The sequence below is a fragment of the Drosophila biarmipes genome, unplaced genomic scaffold (assembly GCF_025231255.1).
Source record: "Drosophila biarmipes strain raj3 unplaced genomic scaffold, RU_DBia_V1.1 ptg000059l, whole genome shotgun sequence".
In the NCBI taxonomy this organism is placed as follows: domain Eukaryota; kingdom Metazoa; phylum Arthropoda; class Insecta; order Diptera; family Drosophilidae; genus Drosophila; species Drosophila biarmipes.
This window is the reverse complement of record NW_026114558.1, coordinates 29,340-37,541: the sequence shown is the minus strand read 5'-3', so window position 1 is coordinate 37,541 and position 8,202 is coordinate 29,340. Positions and strand designations below refer to the sequence as shown.

Genomic DNA, 8,202 nt, shown 5'->3' with positions numbered 1-8,202 from the left:
CTAGAATCTTAAGCAATAGACCAATTCAACTAAGAGTTGACATATAAAAATATGTTCCTTTTAATGTTAGCAAAATTTTATCGTCACATACTGTTAGTGACGCGAACGTTTTTTTCTCCATGTTTATATGAATGTTTATTCAAAGGTAGAAAGGCAGGATCGTTATTTTATAAGTGAAGCGATAAAAAAATATTATGCAATAGACATCTATTTATAAATATTTTTAAGTCTTAGAAATTCAAGTAAGAGATTCAAGAAATTCATTCAACTTAGAGCGCACATATAATTAAAACTATTCTGAGGTTTAGAAACCAAATTAAATAAAGAGGACATATAAACGTATGTGGTATTTTGATGGTAGTAAAAATGTATCGCGATATTATTAGTGACGCGACCAATTTTTATACTCTTTGCTCCATGTGCAAATATATCTAGTGTTTAGATAGTCAATTAAAAATGACAATTTTAACTAAAAGACTTAAAAAAGTGTTTGTCAAACTTATAATTTTGTCAATACTATATAAAACGCCAATCATATCCTTATAAAAGTAAATACGGTATATGGTTATAAATACAAAACCATATATAAATAAAAAAATGAAATCGTATGTATATGGCTTATAGGTATAATACCTATAAGGCATAATAATGTATAATATTAGCAAATATACATATAAAAGTGCATAAATTGTATAGATATGGCATAAAGAAGGCATTTATGAGAATAGCTAGTAGAATTTGCCCATACACTACTAGCGAAATGAGATATTTATACCTAGTGAGGGCGGCACTAGTACTATAATTGTGGCAAAATAAATCTTATGCAAATGCATAGGATTTTGTCAATACCGTACAAAAAACTAGTAAAACGTATGGATATTGAAAAATAAATGGATTATATTCATAAAATACGAATATTTCTTGCATTCTCTTGTTATACGAGAGAATATCATACGGAGCGGCAGCCCCTAGTATAGTAAGCAGTCGAATGGGAGACAGCGTGTCCAAAAACACCTATAGGGAGGTGGTCGTTGGCGGACCTCTCCTCGTATTGGTCAAACTTATGATTTTGTCAATACTATATAAAACGCCAATCATATCCATATAAAAGTGAATACAGTATATGGATATGAATAAAAAACCATACATAAATAAAAAAAAATATGTATAAAAAATTATACATATATTTATATTAAGCAATCGTATGGATGTGGCTTATAGGTATAATACCTATAAGGCATAATAATGTATAATATAGCAAATATACATATAAAAGTGCATGAATTGTATAGATATGGCATATAAGTGACATATTTATGAGAATAGCTAGTAGAATTTGCCCATACACTACTAGCGAAATGAGATATTTATACCTAGTGAGGGCGGCACTAGTACTATAAATTGTGGCAAAATAAATCTTATGCAAATGCATAGGATTTTGTCAATACCGTACAAAAAACTAAGTAAAACGTATGGATATTGAAAATAAATGGATTATATTCATAAAATACGAATATTTCTTGCATTCTCTTGTTATATGAGAGAATATCATACGGAGCGGGTAGCCCCTAGTATAGTAAGCAGTCGAATGGGAGACAGCGTGTCCAAAAACACCTATAGGGAGGTGGTCGTTGGCGGACCTCTCCTCGTATTGGTCAAACTTATGATTTTGTCAATACTATATAAAACGCCAATCATATCCATATAAAAGTGAATACAGTATATGGATATGAATAAAAAACCATACATAAATAAAAAAAATATGTATAAAAAATTATACATATATTTATATTAAGCAATCGTATGGATGTGGCTTATAGGTATAATACCTATAAGGCATAATATGTATAATATAGCAAATATACATATAAAAGTGCATGAATTGTATAGATATGGCATATAAGTGACATATTTATGAGAATAGCTAGTAGAATTTGCCCATACACTACTAGCGAAATGAGATATTTATACCTAGTGAGGGCGGCACTAGTACTATAAATTGTGGCAAAATAAATCTTATGCAAATGCATAGGATTTTGTCAATACCGTACAAAAAACTAAGTAAAACGTATGGATATTGAAAAATAAATGGATTATATTCATAAAATACGAATATTTCTTGCATTCTCTTGTTATATGAGAGAATATCATACGGAGCGGGTAGCCCCTAGTATAGTAAGCAGTCGAATGGGAGACAGCGTGTCCAAAAACACCTATAGGGAGGTGGTCGTTGGCGGACCTCTCCTCGTATTGGTCAAACTTATGATTTTGTCAATACTATATAAAACGCCAATCATATCCATATAAAATTGAATACAGTATATGGATATGAATAAAAAACCATACAAAAATAAAAAAAAAATATGTATAAAAAATTATACATATATTTATATTAAGCAATCGTATGGATGTGGCTTATAGGTATAATACCTATAAGGCATAATAATGTATAATATAGCAAATATACATATAAAAGTGCATGAATTGTATAGATATGGCATATAAGTGACATATTTATGAGAATAGCTAGTAGAATTTGCCATACACTACTAGCGAAATGAGATATTTATACCTAGTGAGGGCGGCACTAGTACTATAAATTGTGGCAAAATAAATCTTATGCAAATGCATAGGATTTTGTCAATACCGTACAAAAAACTAAGTAAAACGTATGGATATTGAAAAATAAATGGATTATATTCATAAATACGAATATTTCTTGCATTCTCTTGTTATATGAGAGAATATCATACGGAGCGGGTAGCCCCTAGTATAGTAAGCAGTCGAATGGGAGACAGCGTGTCCAAAAACACCTATAGGGAGGTGGTCGTTGGCGGACCTCTCCTCGTATTGGTCAAACTTATGATTTTGTCAATACTATATAAAACGCCAATCATATCCATATAAAAGTGAATACAGTATATGGATATGAATAAAAACCATACATAAATAAAAAAAAAATATGTATAAAAAATTATACATATATTTATATTAAGCAATCGTATGGATGTGGCTTATAGGTATAATACCTATAAGGCATAATAATGTATAATATAGCAAATATACATATAAAAGTGCATGAATTGTATAGATATGGCATATAAGTGACATATTTATGAGAATAGCTAGTAGAATTTGCCCATACACTACTAGCGAAATGAGATATTTATACCTAGTGAGGGCGGCACTAGTACTATAAATTGTGGCAAAATAAATCTTATGCAAATGCATAGGATTTTGTCAATACCATACATAAACCGTATGGATATTGAGAAGTTAATAGATTACATCTATAATATGAGAAGTATTTTAGTATTCTTATTAAATAAGAGAATACTATAAGGGTGAGTGGCAAAGAGAATTGAATATACCCGAATGGGAGACAGCGTGTCCAAAAACTACTATAGGTGGTGTGGGCAAATATGAGGAAGGCAATATATCCATATAATGAAAATAAAAGTGCGTTTTCTTATTATATAAGAGAACACTATATGGGTGAGTGGCAAAGTAAATTGAATATACCCGAATGGGAGACAGCGTGTCCAAAAACTACTATAGGTGGTGTGGCAAATATGAGGAAGGCAATATATCCATATAATGAAAATAAAAGTGCGTTTTCTTATTATATAAGAGAACACTATATGGGTGAGTGGCAAAGTAAATTGAATATACCCGAATGGGAGACAGCGTGTCCAAAAACTACTATAGGTGGTGTGGCAAATATGAGGAAGGCAATATATCCATATAATGAATATAAAAGTGCGTTGTCTTATTATATAAGAGAACACTATATGGGTGAGTGGCAAAGTAAATTGAATATACCCGAATGGGAGACAGCGTGTCCAAAAACTACTATAGGATGGTCAATGGGCCGGCCGTCTGCTATTGACATATGTCAGTAGAGAAGATATTATCCGTCAAATTTGTTTCTTTATTCATTTATTTGAATACGAGACTTGGCTCCGCGGTTAATATTTTAAGCCCAAAGATAATAACGTTGAAACAAAGGCCAAGTTTCTATTGTACATAGAATAACAAATTGTTTCCGAATTTTATCGTTAATTTTAGGAGGTAGGCTAACATGATTTATATTATATGTGTATTATTAAATAATAATAGTACATAAAAGTCTACCAAAGAAATATAAAAATGTAATTATGAATACATTTTCAATATTAATATCAACTTATATTGTTGATAATAAAAAATAGCTATTAAGAGAGTTATTTAAGAAATTATATAATATATAATAAAGAGTATATATATAAATAATATATAAGTATATATTATTTAAGAAATAAATATAGTAGTAATAATTATATATATACACTCGGTTCTATTTTATATATTACCAGAGACTTATATGGATATATATAGATAAATTTTAAATTTATCGTCAAAATACAAATGATTAACTCAATATCTTATATTGGTTAAACAAAAATTGTACATGTGTGGATACAATATATTATGTATGTCGAACAAAAATGATATTTTAGAATGAAATGTGCATATATAAAGAAAATATATGAAAAATAAATATTGTGTTTATAAAGAATATGATTCTTTTTGACATCAATAAAAACTTGTTATTATTAGTGGCGAAACAAGTATAAATTGGAAAACAAACGTATACGAATGCTATATAAAAATGGCCGTATTCGATAGAAATAAAATCTATAACAACATATATATTGCTAATTTCTATTCAAAAAATATGAATGAAATATGAATAAAAACATTATTCTGGTTGATCCTGCCAGTAGTTATATGCTTGTCTCAAAGATTAAGCCATGCATGTCTAAGTACACACGAATTAAAAGTGAAACCGCAAAAGGCTCATTATATCAGTTATGGTTCCTTAGATCGTTAACAGTTACTTGGATAAACTGTGGTAATTCTAGAGCTAATACATGCAATTAAAACATGAACCTTATGGAACATGTGCTTTTATTAGGCTAAAACCAAGCGATCGCAAGATCGTTATATTGGTTGAACTCTAGATAACATGCAGATCGTATGGTCTTGTACCGACGACAGATCTTTCAAATGTCTGCCTATCAACTTTTGATGGTAGTATCTAGGACTACCATGGTTGCAACGGGTAACGGGGAATCAGGGTTCGATTCCGGAGAGGGAGCCTGAGAAACGGCTACCACATCTAAGGAAGGCAGCAGGCGCGTAAATTACCCACTCCCAGCTCGGGGAGGTAGTGACGAAAATAACAATACAGGACTCATATCCGAGGCCCTGTAATTGGAATGAGTACACTTTAAATCCTTTAACAAGGACCAATTGGAGGGCAAGTCTGGTGCCAGCAGCCGCGGTAATTCCAGCTCCAATAGCGTATATTAAAGTTGTTGCGGTTTAAAACGTTCGTAGTTGAACTTGTGCTTCATACGGGTAGTACAACTTACAATTGTGGTTAGTACTATACCTTTATGTATGTAAGCGTATTACCGGTGGAGTTCTTACATGTGCTTAGATACTTGTATTTTTTCATATGTTCCTCCTATTTAAAAACCTGCATTAGTGCTCTTAAACGAGTGTTATTGTGGGCCGGTACAATTACTTTGAACAAATTAGAGTGCTTAAAGCAGGCTTCAAATGCCTGAATATTCTGTGCATGGGATAATGAAATAAGACCTCTGTTCTGCTTTCATTGGTTTTCAGATCAAGAGGTAATGATTAATAGAAGCAGTTTGGGGGCATTAGTATTACGACGCGAGAGGTGAAATTCTTGGACCGTCGTAAGACTAACTTAAGCGAAAGCATTTGCCAAAGATGTTTTCATTAATCAAGAACGAAAGTTAGAGGTTCGAAGGCGATCAGATACCGCCCTAGTTCTAACCATAAACGATGCCAGCTAGCAATTGGGTGTAGCTACTTTTATGGCTCTCTCAGTCGCTTCCCGGGAAACCAAAGCTTTTGGGCTCCGGGGAAGTATGGTTGCAAAGCTGAAACTTAAAGGAATTGACGGAAGGGCACCACCAGGAGTGGAGCCTGCGGCTTAATTTGACTCAACACGGGAAAACTTACCAGGTCCGAACATAAGTGTGTAAGACAGATTGATAGCTCTTTCTCGAATCTATGGGTGGTGGTGCATGGCCGTTCTTAGTTCGTGGAGTGATTTGTCTGGTTAATTCCGATAACGAACGAGACTCAAATATATTAAATAGATATCTTCAGGATTATGGTGTTGAAGCTTATATAGCCTTCATTCATGGTGGCAGTAAAATGTTTATTGTGTTTGAATGTGTTTATATAAGTGGAGCCGTACCTGTTGGTTTGTCCCATTATAAGGACACTAGCTTCTTAAATGGACAAATTGCGTCTAGCAATAATGAGATTGAGCAATAACAGGTCTGTGATGCCCTTAGATGTCCTGGGCTGCACGCGCGCTACAATGAAAGTATCAACGTGTATTTCCTAGACCGAGAGGTCCGGGTAAACCGCTGAACCACTTTCATGCTTGGGATTGTGAACTGAAACTGTTCACATGAACTTGGAATTCCCAGTAAGTGTGAGTCATTAACTCGCATTGATTACGTCCCTGCCCTTTGTACACACCGCCCGTCGCTACTACCGATTGAATTATTTAGTGAGGTCTCCGACGTGATCACTGTGACGCCTTGCGTGTTACGGTTGTTTCGCAAAAGTTGACCGAACTTGATTATTTAGAGGAAGTAAAAGTCGTAACAAGGTTTCCGTAGGTGAACCTGCGGAAGGATCATTAATGTTTTAATATCCTTACCGTTAATAAAATATTTGTTTATATTATAATAAATACATTATAGTATTACAAATAAAATATGAATTGCCAAAATGTATATGAGATCTATTATAGATCAAATGAAATTTCGAACAAGCAAATCGAAATAATGCAAATATTAAAATTATATATTGTATTTAATACATATGAGAGAAATTAATAAGCAGCCAAAGCAAACAAATAAAAATTCGAACAAGCAAATCGAATTATTAAAATAATAATATTAAATTATTATTGTATATCCTTACCGTTAATAAAATATTTGTTTATATTATAATAAATACATTATAATAATACAAATAAAATATGAATTGCCAAAATGTATATGAGATCTAATATAGATCAAATAAAATTTCGAACAAGCAAATCGAAATAATGCAAATATTAAATTATATATTGTATTTAATACATATGAGAGAAATAATAAGCAGCCAAAGCAAACAAATAAAATTCGAACAAGCAAATCGAATTATTAAAATAATAATATTAAATTATTATTGTATATCCTTACCGTTAATAAAATATTTGTTTATATTATAATAAATACATTATAATAATACAAATAAAATATGAATTGCCAAATGTATATGAGATCTAATATAGATCAAATAAATTTCGAACAAGCAAATCGAAATAATGCAAATATTAAAATTATATATTGTATTTAATACATATGAGAGAAATAATAAGCAGCCAAAGCAAACAAATAAAAATTCGAACAAGCAAATCGAATTATTAAAATAATAATATTAAATTATTATTGTATATCCTTACCGTTAATAAAATATTTGTTTATATTATAATAAATACATTATAGTAATACAAATAAAATATGAATTGCCAAAATGTATATGATCTAATATAGATCAAATGAAATTTCGAACAAGCAAATCGAAATAATGCAAATATTAAAATTATATATTGTATTTAATACATATGAGAGAAATAATAAGCAGCCAAAACAAACAAATAAAAATTCGAACAAGCAAATCGAATTATTAAAATAATAATATTAAATTATTATTGTATATAAACACAATTAAAATACTGTGTGTATATGGACCATAATATACACGCGTTGCGATATGTATTGTTCATCTCAGTTATGCGCATACATTGGATAATGCAACAACCTAAAATGTACAATGTTGTACCTGGTTTTATACAGGTTAATGTTTTATATAAATTTCAATTTATATCGCTAAAAAAGTATTAATATATATATATATATATATTTATTTACAATAAATGCAATTTAAAAAGAAATACTTTGATATATATTGGTTATATAAAACTAAGACATTTCGCAGCATTCGTTTTAGGTATAAAAATAAATTTATTGAAGGAATTGATATATGCCAGTAAAATGGTGTATTTTTAATTTCTTTCAATAAAAACATATTTGACAAAATTAAGAAACCAATTTATAA

The 8,202-nt window shown here is 30.7% G+C and overlaps 1 non-coding gene across 1 annotated transcript; it reads left to right on the top strand.

Moving 5' to 3' along the window:
- The first annotated feature begins 4,743 nt into the window (after positions 1–4,743).
- On the top strand, positions 4,744–6,736 carry LOC127012374 (small subunit ribosomal RNA). Its single transcript, XR_007765871.1, has one exon. It is a non-coding gene; the product is annotated as a small subunit ribosomal RNA (ribosomal RNA).
- Positions 6,737–8,202: the final 1,466 nt, after the last annotated feature.